Source organism: Hippocampus zosterae, chromosome 2, assembly GCF_025434085.1.
Source record: "Hippocampus zosterae strain Florida chromosome 2, ASM2543408v3, whole genome shotgun sequence".
In the NCBI taxonomy this organism is placed as follows: Eukaryota; Metazoa; Chordata; class Actinopteri; order Syngnathiformes; family Syngnathidae; genus Hippocampus; species Hippocampus zosterae.
In genome coordinates, this window is record NC_067452.1 from 11,270,704 (window position 1) to 11,291,251 (window position 20,548).

The 20,548-nt window shown below is 41.6% G+C and overlaps 1 protein-coding gene and 1 long non-coding RNA gene across 4 annotated transcripts in view; one reads left to right on the plus strand and one right to left on the minus strand.

Annotated features, from left to right (window-relative positions):
• LOC127595351 (sterile alpha motif domain-containing protein 10-like) overlaps positions 1-20,548 on the plus strand; it is an 88,374-nt gene that overhangs the window by 16,961 nt on the left and 50,865 nt on the right. The window lies entirely within an intron of this gene.
• LOC127595402 (uncharacterized) lies at positions 12,330-17,265 on the minus strand. Its single transcript, XR_007961256.1, has 7 exons — positions 17,192-17,265; positions 16,139-16,231; positions 15,939-16,040; positions 15,759-15,833; positions 14,778-14,891; positions 14,631-14,708; positions 12,330-12,890 (listed from the first exon to the last, which is right to left on the minus strand). It is a non-coding gene; the product is annotated as an uncharacterized LOC127595402 (long non-coding RNA).

Below are 20,548 nucleotides of genomic sequence, written 5' to 3' on the forward strand. Positions count from 1 at the left end.
AACATATGCTGCCGTCCTACCGTTTTTTTTTTTTTTTCATGGATGCTCCTGCTTACTTCAGTAAGACAATGCCAAACCACATTCTGCACATGCTACAACAGGGTGGCTTCCTAGTGAACCGGTACTGGTACTAGCCTTGCCGACCTGTCTCCAATTGAAAGTATGTGGCGCGTTATGTCGGTCAAAATACGACAACGGATATCCCAGACAGTTGAACAGCTGAAGTGTACATTAAGCAAGAATGTGAATGAATTCCACCTACAGAGCTTCAACAATTAGTGTCCTCAGTTCCCAAATGTTTATTGAATGTTGTTCAAAGACAAGATGATATAACATGACCCTGTTTAATCTTTTTTGGAATGTGTTACAGCCATAAAATTCTAAATTAACGATTATTTGCAAAAAAAAACAATCATGTTTATCGGTTTGATTAAATTAAATATCTATTCTTTGTAGTGTATTCAATTAAATATAAGGGGATTTACAAATCATAGTGTCTTGTTTTTATTTGTTTAACACAAGGTCGTAACTTGATTAAATTGGGTTTGTTGAAGAGCAGTATTTGGTTTGGTTTGTTTATTGAAAATAAAACATATACAGTAATAATTTGACAGAAAATAAAGTAAATAAAATAGTAAAAAAGAAAGAGAAGTCAGTCATCATTCAACACAGTTATTATTTTCAAGGGAGTAGGAAGAAGTAAAAAAAAACGTATCTAGTCCTACCCCGTGTTAGGTGTTTATATCTAATAAATCATTTTTATATCAATCAGAAAAGAAACAAAGTAAGAAGAAAGAAGTCTCCATTAAAGCTCATACTTTACCCTTAACCGTGATATTTTTACAACTTTTGGTTTGTATCGGGATTATATACATCCACACCCTGGCACTCATGTGTCCATTTTCTCTTGTATTCATAATGGATATTTCAATACCTTTCTCTATTTATCAATTTAGTTCTGATTTATCATTATATTTAATGTTTAGAATTGATCATTTTAACTCTGATTGATGTAGGTTGTTTGTACTATTTTTTTGAATTTGTTTTTGAACTCAGCAAGCGATTTACTCATTTTCAGGTCAGTTTCGAAATGATTCCACAGATTAACACCTTTGATAGATACACTTCTTTGCTTGATGTTTGCTCTTGTTTTGAGTTTTTTGAACAAGTTGGTACCTCTTAAATGCTTTCTCGAATATCAACAAACTTCTGAATGTTTTGGCAGAGCAGATTATTGTGTGCTTTGTACATTAATTGGGAGATTTTAAAGTCAACCAGGTCATAAAATGTCATCGTATTTAATTTGATAAATAGTGGATTTGTGGGTTCCGTATATTTTGATCTATTAATAATTCTAATTGCTTTTTTTGTAGTTTTAGAATAGGGAGTATGTTTGTTTTGCAGGCATTTCCCCACATTTCCACACAGTAGGTCATATATGGTAATAATAATGAAGAATATAATGTGTACAAAGATCTCTTATTTAGCACTTCCTTGGTTTTGTAGAGGATCCCTATAGTTTTGGCTATTTTTCTTTTTACGTTATCGATGTGTATGTGGCTTCCAACATAGTTTTGAGTCTAGTATATGTGGGACATGAAAAAAAGGACAATTTTCAGAGACTTATCATTATACTGCTGTGTGTGCACATGCTTGACCATTGACAAAATAATAAGACCTCAGTCCATCCTTTGATGTCACTTGTCTTTTGTCTGCATTGTTTTAAAGATTTTAAGAGCTTGGTCTGTGACTCGAATGCCCGTGCCTCGGTGTACCCTGCGTACTCCATGTACAATAATGGTCTTTTGCTTGTCTGCACACTTTTGACCTGATTTTGTAGAAAGCCATTGTGATATGTGGCTGCTGTCCCTTATCCTTAGATTAGTAGGGATTTGTTCCATAAGAGTGGGAGAGAGTGAGTCTACAACAAGCTGCAATGGGACGAAAAGAAAAAAATAAGATCATTTTATAATCTGTGAAACAAAGTTAACAGAGGGCCTTTGACACTTTTGAGTTTTAAAATCAAGCAACCGACATATTTTTTTAAAATCAATCTCGAGTCACCATTTTCTCTCTTTTCCATCAGTCTGTGATTAATTGTATGCAGTTAGGTTGAATGCATGTTGTTGGATTTAGCTAGAAATGACAGCTGTTAACACAAATGCGTGACCAGAGTGTAGTGGGAGGTTGCCGTGGTCACAAAATCGTCAGTCAGAGTTACACGGCAGACTATATGCTGTCAATTCGCCATCTCGCCCTACGTTCCAGGTCACCGTTGTGCTGCAAGAGAATACTTCCACACCCACGCATATGCACACGCACATGCATACACGAGCACATGTGCAAAGAATAACTCAATTTTAGTAATACATTCGCACTGCAGGGCTGCCTGTGACAAAGAGAATGCTTTTCAGTTTGGGAAAAGTGACACAAATCACATATAGTGTCCACGGTCTAAAAAGCTTCAGGGGAGGGGTATCTTCTCATAATGCCTACACATCCAGTAAATAGGTTTTAATCTTAAATTTTGCATTCTGTAAATTCAATCAACTTACATTCTTTTACAGGAAACATACTTTAAGGTAAAAGTTGCAATAAGAGTGTGACTATTGTCATGTCAAAGCATTTGTTTATTAAAACTTGCATAGGAGAATGATGGACTCATAACGTGGCAACTTTTGTATTAGAACTGCATATCATCTTCTGTCAATACCAAGCGCTGCAAGCTGGTGTGACAAAGTGCAGGTTGACTATTCTAAACTGGACTGACTTCTTAGTGGAATGAGGTTACACTGTACAGTCGTGGTGTGATAACAGTCAACACTCACTTGACTGCAACGCAAAGAGAAAATCGGGAGGGAAAATCAATAAATCATCTAATTTATTTTTTCAACATTCGCTTTTAATGAAGGGGATGTTCGCCAGGCAATTTAAGTGAAATGTACTGCGATAATATTCACAGAGACTTAATTAGACATTACCTGATCTGAAAGAGATGTCTCACTGATAGGAGGTACAGCTGTTCCCTCTGGATCGTTCGGCCTTGAAAAAGAAGCTCCTTTCAGCACTTTGCATCTATTGATACGTGTATTTGTCTGCAAGGGTGCAGAACCACTAAAAACGAGGTTGAATTACTTTATCTATTTCTTCTCAAACTGTTTTTTTTTCTTCAAACAGCTGTCTCTTTTTCAACCTGACAGGATGCTTGTGAGTGGACGAGGAGGTGGCTGTCAATCTGAATGAACTGGCTTAATGAGGAGGCAAAGCAGGTGTACAGCTGACAACATGGCAATTAAGTCGAGAGCGACAAAACCCCTTGGTGCTTCAATAAATCTCCCACTACCATTCATCCACATTCAAATTGTGCCATAATCATTAACCGTAAAGGTTATTTTGGTCACTTCCAAAGCATGCACAGAAAAGGTGAAACGAAAAACCACGTTGAAGTGTGCGCCACTTATGACGCTGAAACACAAAACAAAACATTGGCTCACGGAAGAGTCATTTTGTTTTGACAAGCGTCATTTTTTTTATTGAAGAAAAAAAACAACAAAGAGTCTGACCCAATAATTTAACTAATGAGCCAGTCGTAAGTGTACCCATAGACATGCCTTGGGTTGTACACTGCAAACAAAGCACTTGTTTCTAAGAAATGTTTTTTTCAGCATTTTTTGCCAAACAAAAAAAAACAATCTTGAAATGCAAAATTTGCATTGAAAATACAATGTCAAATTAAGGAAAACTATCTACATTTCATAATATGTCATCTAATATGAAGATTAAATTACCGGTACACAGAACAAGATCAAATAGGGGTTTGCACAAAGGTTTGCATGAAATCCCAGCAGAAGAGTAAGACTTTTTTTCTTATTTGAAGAGGAAGACGAGTTACACAGAAATTAGGGAATAACACACGTGTGAAGGGTGTGATTTGCTCTTTATCAGCCCAGTCATACCTGTTTATGTAAGAACACTGATTGTGAATCCAAAAGCAAATAATGACAACAAATCTGTTTTTGCATATTTCCACAAAACCAAAAACCTCTGCGAGGCAACAATATAAAAGATAAAATCCTAGGAGGACTTGTTAGCAAAACGAGTGACAAAAAGTAACCACAAATGGAACTAGTGAGGGACAAGCATGAAAGTAGCAAAATACATTGACGACAAGCATACATAACAACAATAACAGCATCCTCCCTCCATCTTTACTGCATTTACTGATGACAATTGCCTACAGATGTAACACAGGAGACTCCACCCACCAACACTCCATGGAAATTGCAATGGGAGAAACATAAAATCCAGAGCGGTAACAAAACAAAATGGTGACAGTTTGCCTTTGTTATGTTGTACATGTATGTTGCATGAAAACAAGCTGTATGTCTGTGCTTATTTTTATTTATTTTTTTTGCCAGTGGCCATTGAGTGATTTGTTTTCGAAGCACTTTCAGTATATTTATTTTGTTTGTCCAGACTGAAACCAAGCATATGGCATATGCAGGTAGCACACGTTTAAATGTTGACATTACGGGTTCTATTTTCATGGAGCATGACGTACTTTCTCAATCTTGATCTGTGAAGTGGTGACTTGGAGACCGCCTTCCGCTGGGATTGTTCATGACTGGAAGTGGATGAACCCCTGTGTCAACTACAGCGCAATGCTAAAATCATGACAGGTTAATGGATTTCTTTGTCGGCATTACAACCCATAAAACTAGATGTTCAATTGATAGACCCTGTTCTTATTTTTAAAAAGTAAAATGGAGAGAAAAATAATTCCACCAAAAATATGACAAAGCTATTTTAAAGCGCTTTTTATATTCCTTTTAGCGTGTCTCTATGTGGATGCCGGCAAAGCATTGACCAGTTCATCAACAAACTCTAACAATGCCCATTTATTCACGTCTTTGTTTGCAAACCCCACAATGATCGATTGCCATTGTATTTGTGCGAGCGCGCGCGTCTGTGTGCGCTGCTACATTTAGCGTTATTGACTGGGTGTTATTTTAGCCACGCTACATCACTCAGACATTTCTTCTCATTTGTCACCTCGGTCTGTGACACGTATGCATCAATGGCGTGGCATGTTTGTGTGGTCGGCGTTGGCTAAGGACACTCAATATAATATCGATCAGTGCACCCAACTGCATGCCAATCACTCAGCAGGCCACATCATCAGTGCGGCCGAATGATTTATAGACCACATGTGACAAATCCTTTGGAAGAGAAGTCTATGAGAGTGGAATGCTCAAAAGCGGTCACTTCTTTCTGGCAAGTTTAAGCTCTGCACAGGACAATCATCTGTTTTGGAATCTTAACACGAAATCACATGATCGTGTTCATTGTTGGTTTCTCAATGGTCACTAGACTGAGTGTGTTGGCTACCTGGCAGGCTCTAACTGAAGGTATTTTACTCTTAACGTGTGCTTTGGTAATATAGTTGATATCTTGATGACTTAATCTATCAGCATGTTTGGTGATTAATTGTGTATTCCCCAAATACCGTCTGGAACTTTCTTTAATGTTGTTGCAATGTAAAGGTAGATATTAATTTACACAGAGAGTGTATCTGGTGTCGTGAATGGTGTGGCAGTACACTCGCCTGAGTGTGCAGGCAACATGAGGTCAGTTCCGACTCGGTAACAATGTGGATGTGAGTGGAAATGGTGGTTCGTCTCCATCTGTTCCCTGCAACTGACTAGTGACCAGATCAGGATGGAGACCGCCTTTCACCCAAAGTCAGTTGGAATAGGCTCCAGCACCCCATGACCCTGAATAGGATAAGTGCTGTCGAGGATGCATGAATGGATGGATGGATGGAGAACATGGAATATTTTTTTTCCAACAAAAATGTGATCATATCTCGTTGTTGTACGTAATTTGAAAGCTGGAAAATAAGGTCAGCTATTTTCAGGTGGCATCGCTAATGAAATACCTAATGAAAATGATTGTCCTTGATGTGAATAGTGCATGTCAGAACTATTCAACCACCTGCATTCAGTATAAGTTAGCCTGACCTTTCCAATATCGTTAACAGTTCTGCTCTGGCTGATACACGCTTATAATGTCTTTTTCCACGGTACATGCACTCTCTGTGGCTAATTTGTATGGATTTGACAAATGAGAAGATTTAACGTGGCTACTGGGCCATGCATGCATAGTGGTCGCATATAAAAACGGGAGATTTGATTAGTTCCAAATGAGGTTGATCAAATCTCAAAATAGAATGAGACAAATTGAGAGTAAGAGGTTTTTGCCTTGTGCAAATTCACTCAAGGCAGAATTGACCTTGAGTGCATGCGCAACAACGTGGTGGTTTAGAATGAGTGAATTACCGTATTTTCACGACCGTACGGTTGGGCGCAGTCTCATTATTGGGTGACATTTCTGTATTTTACACATAGACAGACCGCACTGTACCAATGGGCACAGTTTTACAGTGGTAAAACGTACGGCAGCTTAAACATACGGCATGCATGCGCGCACGCCAACATGTTAGCTTGAAGCATACGGTAGCATGCCAAGACATACAGATACAAGCTAAAAACACGTTTTTAAAAAGGCAACGAAAGCAGAACTGAGTTGGGGTTTTTTTATTTAGCCACCGTACAATGTTCTCACGTTTTTCGATCAATCATCACCCAGAAATCCATCAAAGTCCTCATCCTCTGTATCAGAAGAGGAGGACTGCACATCCCAGTTGTCATTGAACGTATCACATGCTAAAGTGTGAGTTGCTACGCATTGCCGAGCGGAAAGAAGGAGCAGCAACAGCAAAGTCAACATTTCTCTCGTGTGAAGCTTTCCCACATTTGAAAGTAAAGAACAGAGCGAAACATGGTGGCAGCGCGTGTGTGTGTAGAAAGAATTGAACAATTGTGCAAGTACCGTAATCCATCAAAAACGCCGCGTTCCCTCTCGTTGTTGTGTACTGTGGCGTAACTCGCCCAGCGCTGCCTCTCACTCTTTGTAAAGTTGTGTTTGCCATTGATCATCCATTTTTCCCATGCCATTCGCAACTTTACTTTGAACGCCCGGTTGATGCCGATGTCCAGCGGTTGGAGTTCTTTAGTCAAGCCTCCGGGAATAACGGCAAGCTCAGAGTTCATTTGCTTGACTTGGTTTTTCACCGCTGCTGTGAGATGGGCACGCATGCCAAAAGCATAACCGGTGGCTTTAAGTTTGAACTGAGCTTCGTCGGCGTGTCTCTTTGACAAATTTATTTTCAGGGGTTCTTAGAAACCAAAACCGGAGTTGTTTTGCAACAATGCACATTGCCACAATCTATACAGGTGTTGGTACCTGCTTGCGGCGTCCCTTTAGCGTCCACTTACACGCCCACCCTTCACCCATTGTGGCGGACTGCTCCCCAGCTTGCCTGTCCTCTCTCTCTCCCTCTCTCTCCCTCTCTCTCTCTCTCTCTCTCTCTCTCTCTCTCTCTCTCTCTCTCTCTCTCTCTCTCTCTCCATATATGTATATATACACACCCACCCTTCCCTGATTGGCTGACTTCTTTCCCGCATGCCTGGCCACAGTCACTTCCGCCTTTTCTCTATATAAACAGCGTGTCGGCTGTCAGTCAGATTTTGGAGCTCAGCGCATACAAAGGACGCTCCGCACCATAAGGCGTCCTGTCCATTTTGGAGAAAATTTAAGACTTTTAATGGCGCCTTATAGTCGTGAAAATACGGTACATCAAATGAGTGGAGTAGTTTGTATTGTAGTTTGTATTATTTTCTTCTATCTGAATCAGGCTTGACCAAAAATCCGATTTAAATCAGCCAATGTCACTGCAGTCCAAGATGGACAGATTGCAAACTACAAAAGCATGCATGCATGCAAACACGCGCATTGCTGCAACTATTGTATGCTTTTAGCATTGTGTTTGAATCGATCAATCGAATAAAAATTGATTTATTAAACAAAACATGTGCATGTATTATTTTTGTCCAGTTGGGGTTTATGCTCACATTCAACTGTAGTACTGTATCCGCAACTAAAAGGTGGGGTCTGGTTTGGCGAGTGAAATGGGTGTCAAGAGATGAGAGTGTAGAGTCGATTGGCTGATAGGCTGCGTGTTGATTGCATTTCTTGAGTTATGGATATTGACAGCTTGTGAATTAATATGCTTATTTTGTGTTTGATTTCTTCCTACTTGTTCAATAAAGTAATTGAAAATATACTGGGAGTTGTCCTTGGCTACTTGTGGGGCCATTCCTATCTGCTTTAACTAGTGAATCTAAGCTATAATAAATCCGCTAACATCGATATGTTGCCTTGAGTTGTTGATTGCAGACATGCTGTTGTGGAGCGCATTGCATTTTATCTTCATTGTTCCATCTGAAATGATCCCAAGTGCCTTTGACATTTCTTTGTAATCAAATCGTTTGAGTTATTTGATTAATTGTTGCAGCCCTCGCGCAGCATTGTAGCTCTCACAACTCCAAAAATAGTGACATTGTTTTTTATTTAGCTTTGCGAGTGGCACAAGTAGATGTGTCGCAAGCTCAGAGTCACAGATAATGTAATGATATATAGACACTGTCATATTTAAAGTGCACATTAAACATGCACTGTTAGTTTTCCCTTTTGAGCCCCAGATGAACCGGGCATCCTCTGGTTTTCTGAGACTGATTTGTCTCAGGGTAAAGGTGTCCAAAAGAATCATAACAGAAATGACAAATCCACCTGAGTTCTCAACCTTGCGGTGAACTGTGAGCCCCAATTGCCTGCAGAGTGAATGCAGAATCCATCTTTCGTCCACACACTTGCTTGCGGGGTCTGACCTTGTGATCCAAAATCAACACAGAAGAGAATTCTACAGATATATGGCTGTCTGAGTCTCCATGCTGTCTCTGTGAGTCATATTCACATATGCATGAGCCTGCCAGCTTTAACTAACGCACACATTCATACACAGATTTAGTTGGCATTTCCTCGCCTGTGTCCTGATGAGAGTTGGTGTGTTATTATCTTCTATCAGCCTCCATTGTAGATGCCCAGACATGCCTGGCTGAGTGACAGTGATAGCTAGTGAAAAGTAAACCTCAGACCCAGCCTCCGCAACATTGTCTCGTGTCAGAGTGGATAATGGACTGCAATGCTTCATGGGTAAAAGCCTGGGTTCTGGGTTTTATATTTATCCCAAAGCACATTCTCAAAATTGAGTAATTTCATGGCTCATTCCTGGTTTTAGCACCAGGTATTGAAGAGTGGAGGCATCACAGATAACCCCGTGCTTCACCTCCAACATATTAGAGCACAAACAAATGCTATTCATTTGCAGATGTACCATGGCCTTTTGGGAATTGACGGAATTTCTCCGCTTGTACTATAGTTTTTGAATCAGCTCTATCTATCCATCCATCCATCCATCCATCATCTACCGCTTATCCGGGGCCGGGTCGCGGGGGCAACAGCTTTAGCAGGGAAGCCCAGACTTCCCTCTCCCTAGCTACTTCTTCCAGCTCTCCCCGGGGGATTCCGAGGCGTTCCCAAGCCAGCTGGGTGACGTAGTCTCTCCAGCGTGTCCTGGGTCTTCCTCGGGGTCTCCTCCCGGTGGGACATGCCCGGAACACCTCACCAGGGAGGCGCTCAGGAGGCATCCGAATCAGATGCCCAAGCCACCTCATCTGGCTCCTCTCGATGTGGAGGAGAAGCGGCTCGACTCTGAGCCCCTCCCGGATGACCGAGCTCCTCACCTTATCTCTAAGGGAGAGCCCGGACACCCTGCGGAGAAAACTCATTTCGGCCGCTTGTATCCGGGATCTCGTTCTTTCGGTCACGACCCATAGCTCGTGGCCATAGATGAGGGTTGGGACGTAGATCGACCGGTAAATTGAGAGCTTCGCCCTTTGGCTCAGCTCCTTCTTCACCACGACAGACCGATACAACGTCCGCATCACAGCAGACGCTGCACCGATCCGCCTGTCGATCTCTCGCTCCCTCCTGCCCTCACTCGTGAACAAGACCCCAAGATACTTAAACTCCTCCACTTGGGGTAATATCTCCTCCCCGACCCGGAGGGGGCAATCCACCCTTTTCCGACTGAGGACCATGGTTTCAGATTTGGAGGTGCTGATTTTCATCCCAACCGCTTCACACTCGGCTGCGAAACGCTCCAGTGAGAGTTGTAGAGCCTCGTTTGAAGGAGCCAACAGCACCACATCATCTGCAAAAAGCAGGGATGTAATACCGAGGCCCCCAAAACAGACTCCCTCAACGCTTCGGCTGCGCCTAGAAATTCTGTCCATAAAGGTTATGAACAGAATCGGCGACAAAGGGCAGCCTTGGCGGAGTCCTACCCCCACTGGAAACGGTTCCGACTTACTGCCGGCAATGCGAACCAAACTCTGACATCGGTGGTATAGTGACCGAACAGCCCGTATCAGGGGGTTCGGTACGCCATACCCACGAAGCACCCCCCACAGAACTCCCCGAGGGACACGGTCAAACGCCTTCTCCAAGTCCACAAAACACATGTAGACTGGTTGGGCGAATTCCCACATACCCTCAAGGACCCTGCTAAGGGTGTAGAGCTGGTCCACTGTTCCACGGCCGGGACGAAAACCACACTGCTCCTCCTCAATCTGAGGCTCGACTTCCTGACGGACCCTCCTCTCCAGCACCCCTGAATAGACCTTACCAGGGAGGCTGAGGAGTGTGATCCCTCTGTAGTTGGAACACATCCTCCGGTCCCCCTTTTTAAAAAGAGGGACTACCACCCCGGTCTGCCAATCCAGAGGCACTCTCCCTGTTGACCACGCGATGTTGTAGAGGCGTGTCAACCAGGACAGCCCCACAACATCCAGAGCCTTGAGGAACTCCGGTCGGATCTCATCCACCCCTGGGGCCTTGCCACCGAGGAGCTTTTTAACCACATCGGTGACTTCAACCACAGAGATAGGAGAGCCCACCTCAGAGTCCCCAGGCTCTGCTTCCTCAAAGGAAGGCATGTTGGTGGAGTTGAGGAGGTCTTCGAAGTACTCTGCCCACCGGTTCACAACGTCCCGAGTCGAAGTCAGCAGCGCCCCATCCCCACTGTACACAGTGTTAGTGGTGCACTGCTTCCCCCTCCTGAGACGTCGGATGGTGGACCAGAATTTCCTCGAAGCCGTCCGGAAGTCGGCTTCCATGCCCTCACCGAACTCTTCCCACGCTCGGGTTTTTGCCTCGGCGACCACCGAAGCCGCGGTCCGCTTGGCCAGTCGATACCCGTCAGCTGCCTCTGGGGTCCCACAGGCCATAAAGGCTCGATAGGACTCCTTCTTCAGCTTGACGGCATCCCTTACTGCTGGTGTCCACCAGCGAGTACGAGGATTGCCGCCACGACAGGCTCTATCTGCAGACATGAAATCACCTTGTGATGAAATTTCACACACTTTCAAGTCGCAGTGGAAAAACAGTGATTTCGACGATGACTCAGGCAATGGAGAGAAATGTGATGTTTGAGTTGAATAGAAAGTTGCTGGGGATGATGACGATGGCAATATGCAGCTAAAATACACCTCTGCATTCTTCTACCGAGGCCTGCAAAACATTGCATTGTCCAATTCTATCTTTTAAGCTGGTACCAAGGTTATGCAGAAATCCCACAAAAATTGTACAGACCAAGGTAAATGTTCTCTTTTGGAGTCATATGAGTAATGTTAATCGAAGGTGGGACTTGGCTCGGAACGACCTTCGACAATGATGTGCCAAACTGCTTAATTACCTTTTGTGAAGAAACACCCTTGAGATTTCGCTTCTGCTCTGCATAGCAGATTTGGTTTGCTGCCATGAAGAGTTGACATGAGGTTACACTTCAGTGGGCGGAGGTGCTGTGACCTCTCTACCGTCTGTCTGCAAACACATCCAGACACACACACACACATACACACACACACAAACACACACACACACACACACACACACACACACACAAACACACACACACACACACACAAACACACACACACATTCCTGCACTTGCTGCACAGTGAGGACCGAGTAAAAAGGCCTACAAAGCGAGGACCACCCTTTCTGCTTGAAAAAGAAATGAAAAAGACACATTTCTAGACACAGGAGGGCGCCCTTAGGCAATACATTCCTTTAGATTAAATAAAACACCAAAGGTTAAGAAAAAGTTTTTAACTAGATAAGTGAGGACCGGGCACTGGCCATGCGTTCTTAATGATTTTGAAGTAGATTAGGTGCCGTTCACCTTACTAAACATTTAATGATGTAAATTTATAATCAGATATATTATTTTTAAACAGTTTATCACCATTAATTTATGGGTACTGTCATTTATTTAGTTTTATTTAGTTCTGATATTTGTGTGTTCAATACGCTACATGTTTGCACTGTGGCTGAGAGAGGAAAGTATTTTAATCTGTGCTGTACATTACACAGAGAGCATATTTGACAATAAAAGCTGACTTGACTTTATGATTTATTTTTGACAAACAAAAGTACTCTTATTCAAAACTTACAAGAACACCTGAAAAACTTCAACCTTCAAAACGCACACTAAAAAAACTTGCTGCGCCACAACCTGACACATGAACCCACATATACCCTACCAAATAACTGTGCTTTCAAACTCTATTCCTTTTCTCCCCTCTCTCTCATCCCATTCCCTCTCTCCCTTCATCTATCTCCCCCCTATGTCTCTCCCTCTATCTTTCATCTTCAAGCTTTTTTCCCAATTACATATCTTTTAATAATTTCATTGTGGAATATCTCTCCATGTGCGGTCTTCAAGGTCTGGCGATGCTTGACTACGACACTTAACGCAGTCATCTTTCCTTGGAACTTTCTTTAATGCTACAAATTTTGAAAGGTGTCGATCAATTGCTGCTCTTTCCTTTGGAGTCCGGGTCTCTTCCTTTTTTTAGTTTCCAATTCTGGAGGGGAAAAAAAGAGGGTTATTAGTGGTTTAGTTGAATATAAACAGATCTGAACACTGCCTTGACTGATAACAGGACCAGAATAAAAACTATCAAAAATGCATTGATTCAAAACATGTTTTAGGCATCTAGTTTAAAGCAACTTTGTTGACTTAAAAACACCTCAGCAGCAATTTCCCTCAAGGCATGATTCATGAGTGTTATGCTCTTTACATTATTTAATATTTTTCAATATCCTTAAAATTAATGTGGGGTTTTTTGCCTAGTCTCCGCCTTTAATGTCTTGTTTATCTATGTGGGCCCCCCAATTGGGTGGCAACCACTAAAGGGTGTACTCTGACTACAGCCCAATGACGGCTAGGATAGGCTCCAGCATGCCCCAAACTTTTGTTTTCTATTTCTGAAGCCTTCTATTGTGAAGAACATACAGAAAAAACAGTCTTTGCTAGTACAGTGATCCCTTGTTTATCGGGGTTAATGGGGACCGAAACCACCCGCGATAAACGAAAATCCGCTAAGTAGCAAAACCCCCCCCACCCTCCATATAGGTATATGAACATGTGTATGAGTATAAATATTTATAAGGCCAAATGTACTGGTATACATGCATGTTTGTAGTAATTAACAGTACTTAATGCTATATACTAATATATTTAAACATGTATAAGTTGGGTTAGGTTAGTGTATAAATAACAAAATACAGTAAACACAGTCCTGTATATGTTGCTCTATGTGACTCGCTGTTGTTTTGATTATTTTCACTGCCTCTTGAGGACCTTTTGCAGCATTTTCACTTTTTTTTAATGAATATGTTTGAAAAAATCCATGACACACAGAGGCCGCGATAAATGGTAATCCAGCGGCACTGTTGACATTCATGTTTCGAAGCTACAATCAAAGCCTGAACCACTGTGCCGATTTCAGAGCAACATATGTGGTGAATATTATCTAATACGGTATGCATTACCAGTTTTCCTTGTTTGCAGTGAAATGCATTATTTTACAATCCATTCAAATGTCAGATACCAAATATGTAACTTCTGGTTGCTGATGGTGTATTGCAGGAGTGACCAACTCATTTTTGGCACAGGCCACATTGTAGTCATGGTTTCCCTTGGAGGGCCATTATGAATTTTGGGAGACCATATACATATTTAATCACCTCCACATTACATACACCACTCATAACATATTGATGCATAACTACTTTTAAAATCAGAAGTAAAACATAATGATTGTTCTTGTGGACTTCATATGACATTTTGAGATTTTGGTTCAGACTTTAGCAAGCCTCATGGAATTCGACATGCTTTATTTGCTTTTGCAGGCCACATAAAATGATGTGGCAGGCCAAATCCGGCCCCTGGGCCTTGACTTTGACACCTGTGGTGTAGTGGTATACTCGCATGACTTGTGTGGGATCAGTTCCTGCTCAGTGATGGTGTGAATGTGAATATTTCTGGCTGCAAACATGATTTCGTTGTTGAGAGGTTCGACTGTATCTCTCTTTGGTCAGATTTTTTTTAAATTGGATTCAATTACAATCAGTGTGTTACTGTAACCAAATTATATCATAACCCTGTAAGAGAAATTGCTATACAATAGAAATTGAAGACAATTTTACAACTGAGTAGACCACTTCAACGACTCGTCTTTACATCTGCAAGTCACAGTGACTTGTGCTGTTTGAGTTTCTTAAATTGTTATACGGATCTATCCAACAGAAATTCATCTTACCAACTTCACTATGTTCTTTTCGAACTGCTGTCTTCTTCTTCCCAAGAGATCTGTGTCCAGTCTTTTTGTCCTCTTCATCTAAGAAAGTTGGCATGTTAGTATCATGGTAATGAAACTTTGAGTTGTGTTGACGATGCACTGACTCACCGCTGTCTTCAACATCATCGTCGTCATGTGTAAGTGTTGCAATCCTCTTTCGTTTGGTGGCGCTCCCTGATGTTGATGGTTGTTCTTGGCCATGTGTGAAAGATGCGTCATAGACTGTAAATAATAATAATAATATACTTTGGGTGAATATGCTTTGATGATACACATTTGTAATTCCTGATATATTGGAATGTACAAAAAACAATCAGGACTTGGAGCGGGGGTGTCAAACATACGGCCGGCGGGCCGTTACCGTCCGACAAGCAGGTTTGATCAGGCCCGTAGGATCATTTAAAAGTGAAAAAAATGCAGAAAAGACATGGAACGAAAATTTTGAATAACATGCAATTCATGGAGTATCCGCTAGGGGACACACCGTTTTGATCAGAGTAGAAAGACACATTGTTTTGAGAAGAAGACAACAGCAGTCTAAGTCTGTCACTGAGACGGACGGACCCAAAACAGCAGATGCTATCAAGGACATTTTAATTCATTATTCTTTACACATTTAATGGCACTCTCTTTAGTTTGTAAGGTATAGGCAGGGATTAAATTTATAATTTATATGCACAAGGCTTAAAAATTCCTTTCTTCACAAATCTCCTTTAATCTAAAAGCGCATCACTGTATTTTTCAACACCAATTACTTGTTTAGTGCCCTTGTACAATCAGTTGCGATGCATATATGTGAATGATAAAAGTCAATCGTACATTTGTCTAAGGAAATCTAAGGTGCTTCATGAAATGTTTTGTAAAAAGATATGTTCATTAAATTTCTACATTTCCGAATGTTCTTGTGCTTCTTTATAGCAGAGTACGGTATAATTTTAATGGCTCGGCCCACTTAACATCTACCGAGGCCAATGTGGCCTGAGTTTGACAGAGTGAAATGAGTTTGACACCCCTGACTTAGAGTAAGAAAAAAAATCGTACTAATGCCAGGTCTGTAACATGTCACTTGTGCCAATGTTAGAGACTCACCCAATCCATGTCTTCCCAACATTGTCTTTTTTTTCTTGACAGTCTTCTTAACTGTCTTATGGCACACCCCTCCATCTATAAAATAATGTTTTGATAGAATCAAAGTTCTTTCCACATGCATCTCAGAAATATGCCAATAATACAGCAAAAGAGGATTCAAGTCGGACAAAAAAACATTACCGCCATATTCACTGCCAGAAACATCACTCATGTCGTCATCAGCGTCATCAGCATAATTTCTTTCTTTAATTGACTGCATCTTCGGTGGCCTTTTGTAGGTGCCTTGGAGCAAGATGATGTACTCAAATGAAATTCCTTACATCTCAGAAACATAGCAATGGTGCAGTGACAGATGGTCCAAGTCAAACTGAAAGCATTACCTGTGTTTTCAGTGTCCAAGTTGGTACTGTTACCGCCTCCATCATCTTCATCATCAGATCTCGTTGCTACAGCTGAATGTGGCACTTCTCATTCTGTGAAAGATGACATTTACACCATGTAAATATGGATGGAAGACATTCACTCTTGCTCCGAGAATGAAAGGGTTTTCTCATTTATGCAAATGGTCTGGACACAGAGAAAATGAGAGCTGTCAAGGTGAAGGAATTACTAAACATCCATCCATTTTCCAATCCGCTTTATCTTCACAAGAGTCGCAGGGCATGCTGGAGCCTATCCCAGCTGTCTTTGGGAGGTCAGCGGGGGACACCCTGAACAAGTTGCCAGCCAATTTCAGGGCACACAGAGACAACCATCTCAAACTCACACCTGGGGACAATTTAGAGTGTTCAATCAGCCATGCATGTTATGGGAATGTGGGAGGAAACCGAAGTACTTGGAGTAAGCCCACGCAGGTATGTGGTGGGAAAAATAAGCAAACGCCACATAGGAAGACTAGGACCGGAATTGAACCCTGCACCTTTGCACTGTGAGGTCGACAGGCTAACCAGCTTTAATCAGTAGTAGTTTAACGGTATTAGAACGGTATCGATCACATGTTATCACTAACTCCCTGTTTGATTAAAAGTTCTGTCTTTGATCATTGTTCGTTACTTTTAATCCACAGGACAGATGTGTGTCAGAACAGCACACGTGTGAGGATAGTGAGAGGCAGCTGCCTGTCAAGTTGCTGCAACATCCCCCCAAATAACTCGACATACATATGTGCGTGCTTTTGTTTGCTTATTGTTATCATTGAAAAAAAGGTTCTGGTTAAAGGTGCCAGAGGCAGAGGCAACTGGGATCAATTGGTGTCTAACTAAAAATTGTTGTAACTTAGAAGTAGGTCATTTGGTCAACACTAGGTCTAATGTTTGAATGTGATTAATTTGAAATGATTCAAGGTTTCTATATTAATTTCAAGCATGAACTCTAGAGCATATATTGGCATCCCTCTTCCTGCTATGACTACTAATGTTATTTTTATTACATACCATCTTGAGCTTCCTGTCGTCTCCCTGGATCTAGTCTTCTCTTTTTGCCACCTTTCAGACCTTTGGTTGAGGTGGCTGCATGTGGTCTTCCTTTTGAAATATTCACAGTCAGAAATCAGAAAACATAATTTTACACTAAAATATGAAGGTAAAAGAAAATATGCCGATAAAGACATGCACACTGTCGTGGAAACAAAGACAGAGGGAGAAAAGAATAAATGGAAGGGGATGACTTTAAAAATATATTAATTTACATACCAGTGAAAACAGATTCCAGGGTTTGCAGACTCTTTCCCTTCAGCGACTCTGTCCCACGTTCCATCGCAAACAGTAGTTTGGCAATCTTGGCCACTTGGAAAGTTTTATCGGTCTCGCGATAAAACTCACAATGGACTCCAATGTCGTGTCCCATAAAACGAGCAACTTGCTCGAGTTCCTGATTATTCAGGTCGAGAAGCTGACATAAGGTAGCAACATGCTTCCTTAATTTTGTTGACCTCAACAGTTCTGGGTTTTTGGCCTTGCTCTCTTGTGCGTATTTTCTGAGGCAGTCACATCCACGAAGATTGGTGGTAGGTCCTTTTTTGGCCATCATTTAACTTCTCTGTTCCTTTCGATTTCATACCTTTTTGTTTTGATTTACATTTTGCCTTGAGGGCCTTAGCTTCATGCAAATCAATGTGGTCCTTTTCTGATCCACTGCTGTTGGACGACCGGGACCCCCTCCCTTCACTGAATGCTGGTTTGTGGTCATCTCCACTTTGGGCGGATGACACAGACTCCTCTGATGATGATGATGATGGTGTTGACCTTGTGGAGAAGGCTCCGGAATAAGTCTCAGCACCAGGCCTCTCTTTGAGAAGAGGTGTATGTTGCCCTGATGGTTGGGCTTTACGCATTTGAGCCTACACATCAGGGCAGAAGAGGGAAAAACAGGGAAAATTGTTAATTTTGTAGACAACTGAGATGGTGAAAAAGAGTTTTATGCTAGATCTCGGCAATTCTGTACAAAGTTTATCTGTCTTTGCCAATGTTTTCAACACTTGTCTTCCAACTTGCATTCATGAAAATACGACAATGTTTTGTCGTCACACATTTTCACAGGATGGAAAGTAGACCAGATGGAACTAAAACCGCCATTAATAAAACAAAGTATGAGTTAATCAGCATGCATTTTCTAGTCTCATGGAAAAGAGACAAATAATATAATTTATTAAATTAAAAACTGGGCAAAAATCTATGGACATTTTAGTTGACAGGCAGAAAAAAAGAGTAAAATGAATATGATTATGTAAATTAACTCAAAATATGATAGTAATAAATAAAATGGTACAGAGTAGTATTTGAACCTGTGATGATAAAACTCATGTTGGATACACGCTTCGGATGCTCTGTGAAATTAAGCAACTGGCATTTAAAAACACAGTAAAGCAGCTCGCGTTGGCCTGCAATCCGCCTCATTCATTCGGTATTTAATTTAAAAAATAAATTTTTCTCGAGAAAAAATGGTTTCTGGCTAGACTAAACATGTCTAGTTTAATATAATACAGCGAGCCAGAGCACTGGTTCATTTGTCTACTTATTTCAATTCGGTATGAGTACAGAAACTAACAATTTCTGTCTCATTTTTGCCGAAATATAAACCACATAAATTCAACGCGACGCGGCCTTGCCGTAACCGCCTGAGCGCAAGCCATGTGCGTTGTTCCTAAATTGCTGTGTTCGTAGTTTGCCATTGTTTCTTCGTGTAGAAAAAAAAACTACATAAAGCAGCTTTAAATTAAAATCGGTCTAGAGTTTACAGTACGCCGCGAGTAACAAGTCCTACGGTGCTCAGTACGCAGATTGTTACGACGACACTCGTATTCGCGGGTACCCGTCTCTCGACAAAGAAAGGGTGATTACTTACCTGAGCATTCTCATTCTGACGGTGGTGCTCCCGGTTAGGGGCGAGTCTTCTCCGTGTTTTCTCCATGTCGTCAAAAAGCCAAATGGTGTTGGTTGTCCCGGTATAGAAATATAAATGGCTTGAGTGCGCGTGAAGTATCGCGTGAAGACAACGCTCCTCCAGCCTTTGAAGCCAACCGCTTCTTAATTGATGCGAGGGGGACAGCGGGGGGATGGGCAGAGCAGCAACTTCGGAGCGAAACCTCTACTTAAACATGATTAACCCTTTCATGGTCTTCTCACTTTAACGTTTCATATAACATAATCAGAAATTCACACAAATTCCTAAACTACATAAAGTATTGTAACAACATTTCAAAACACTTTAGTTATTAATTTATCAATCAAAGAAATTAAAACAAATAAAACACATATACTGTGTATGCAATGCTCTGCTTCGGTTATTACAGTTTGGGATATTGTAAAAGGTGTTCCATATTTATGTTTGTCAATTTTTCCTACTTCCAAGACTACAACTTCACTTCAACAAGGTGACCGGCTCCCTTCCGCATCCAGCATTTAACAGTGCTGCCATTGAAACCAAAATACCACGAAACTGTCAGAAGGGCTCAAGTTGTAGTTTATCAATGTAGTCATCCAATAATACTGAAATAACAACCTATATTTCCAACCTGCCTTTCCAAAAAGATGTGAAATGTTTCTTAATTTAATACAGGCGTCTCACACTCGCGGGCTACAAGACGCTAATTTCAGGCCCCTCACCTTGATGTGAAACTTTGCGTCAACGAAGCGAGTCTCCGCTTTGTTCCCCCCCCCACAGAAACCAAATATGTGTCACACCCTAATTACTGTCCATTGCATTCTTAGGTACTCATCAACGAGTGGGTACTTAGCCACTGACAAAGACGCAGCTGTCCTGCACAATCTCTAATGTAGACATCTTTTTTTTCAAACCAAAAGTTCATTTTTACAGTGTAGCCATGTGAAAAGCTGTTCTAAACACGCATGGATGAACAACCATCCATACTGACACTCACACCTAGGGACAATTTAGAGTGTTCCATTATTCTTTCATGCATGTTTTTGGAATGTGGGAGGAAACCGGAGTACCTGGAGAAAACCCACACAGGCCCGGGGAGAACATGCAAACCTCATACAGGGAGGCCGGAGCCAAGATTGAAGGTTATCAGAACCTAGCAAGGGGCCAGTTGCGATTTGTTGTTGTAGGAACTGATTGACTAAAGGGCCGTTCACACGGCACACATTTGCGCCGGCGCTGCACCGATATATTTTGTTGCGATATATTTTGCACCGCAGCAAATTGTGTGGAGCGTTCACACGTAAAAAGCCGCTTCACACAGCAGTTTCTGCAGCGGAGCAAAACGACAGAAAACAAACGAGCTGTCGTGTTGGTTCTTTTTAAAACGTACTGTATATACACAACTCAAG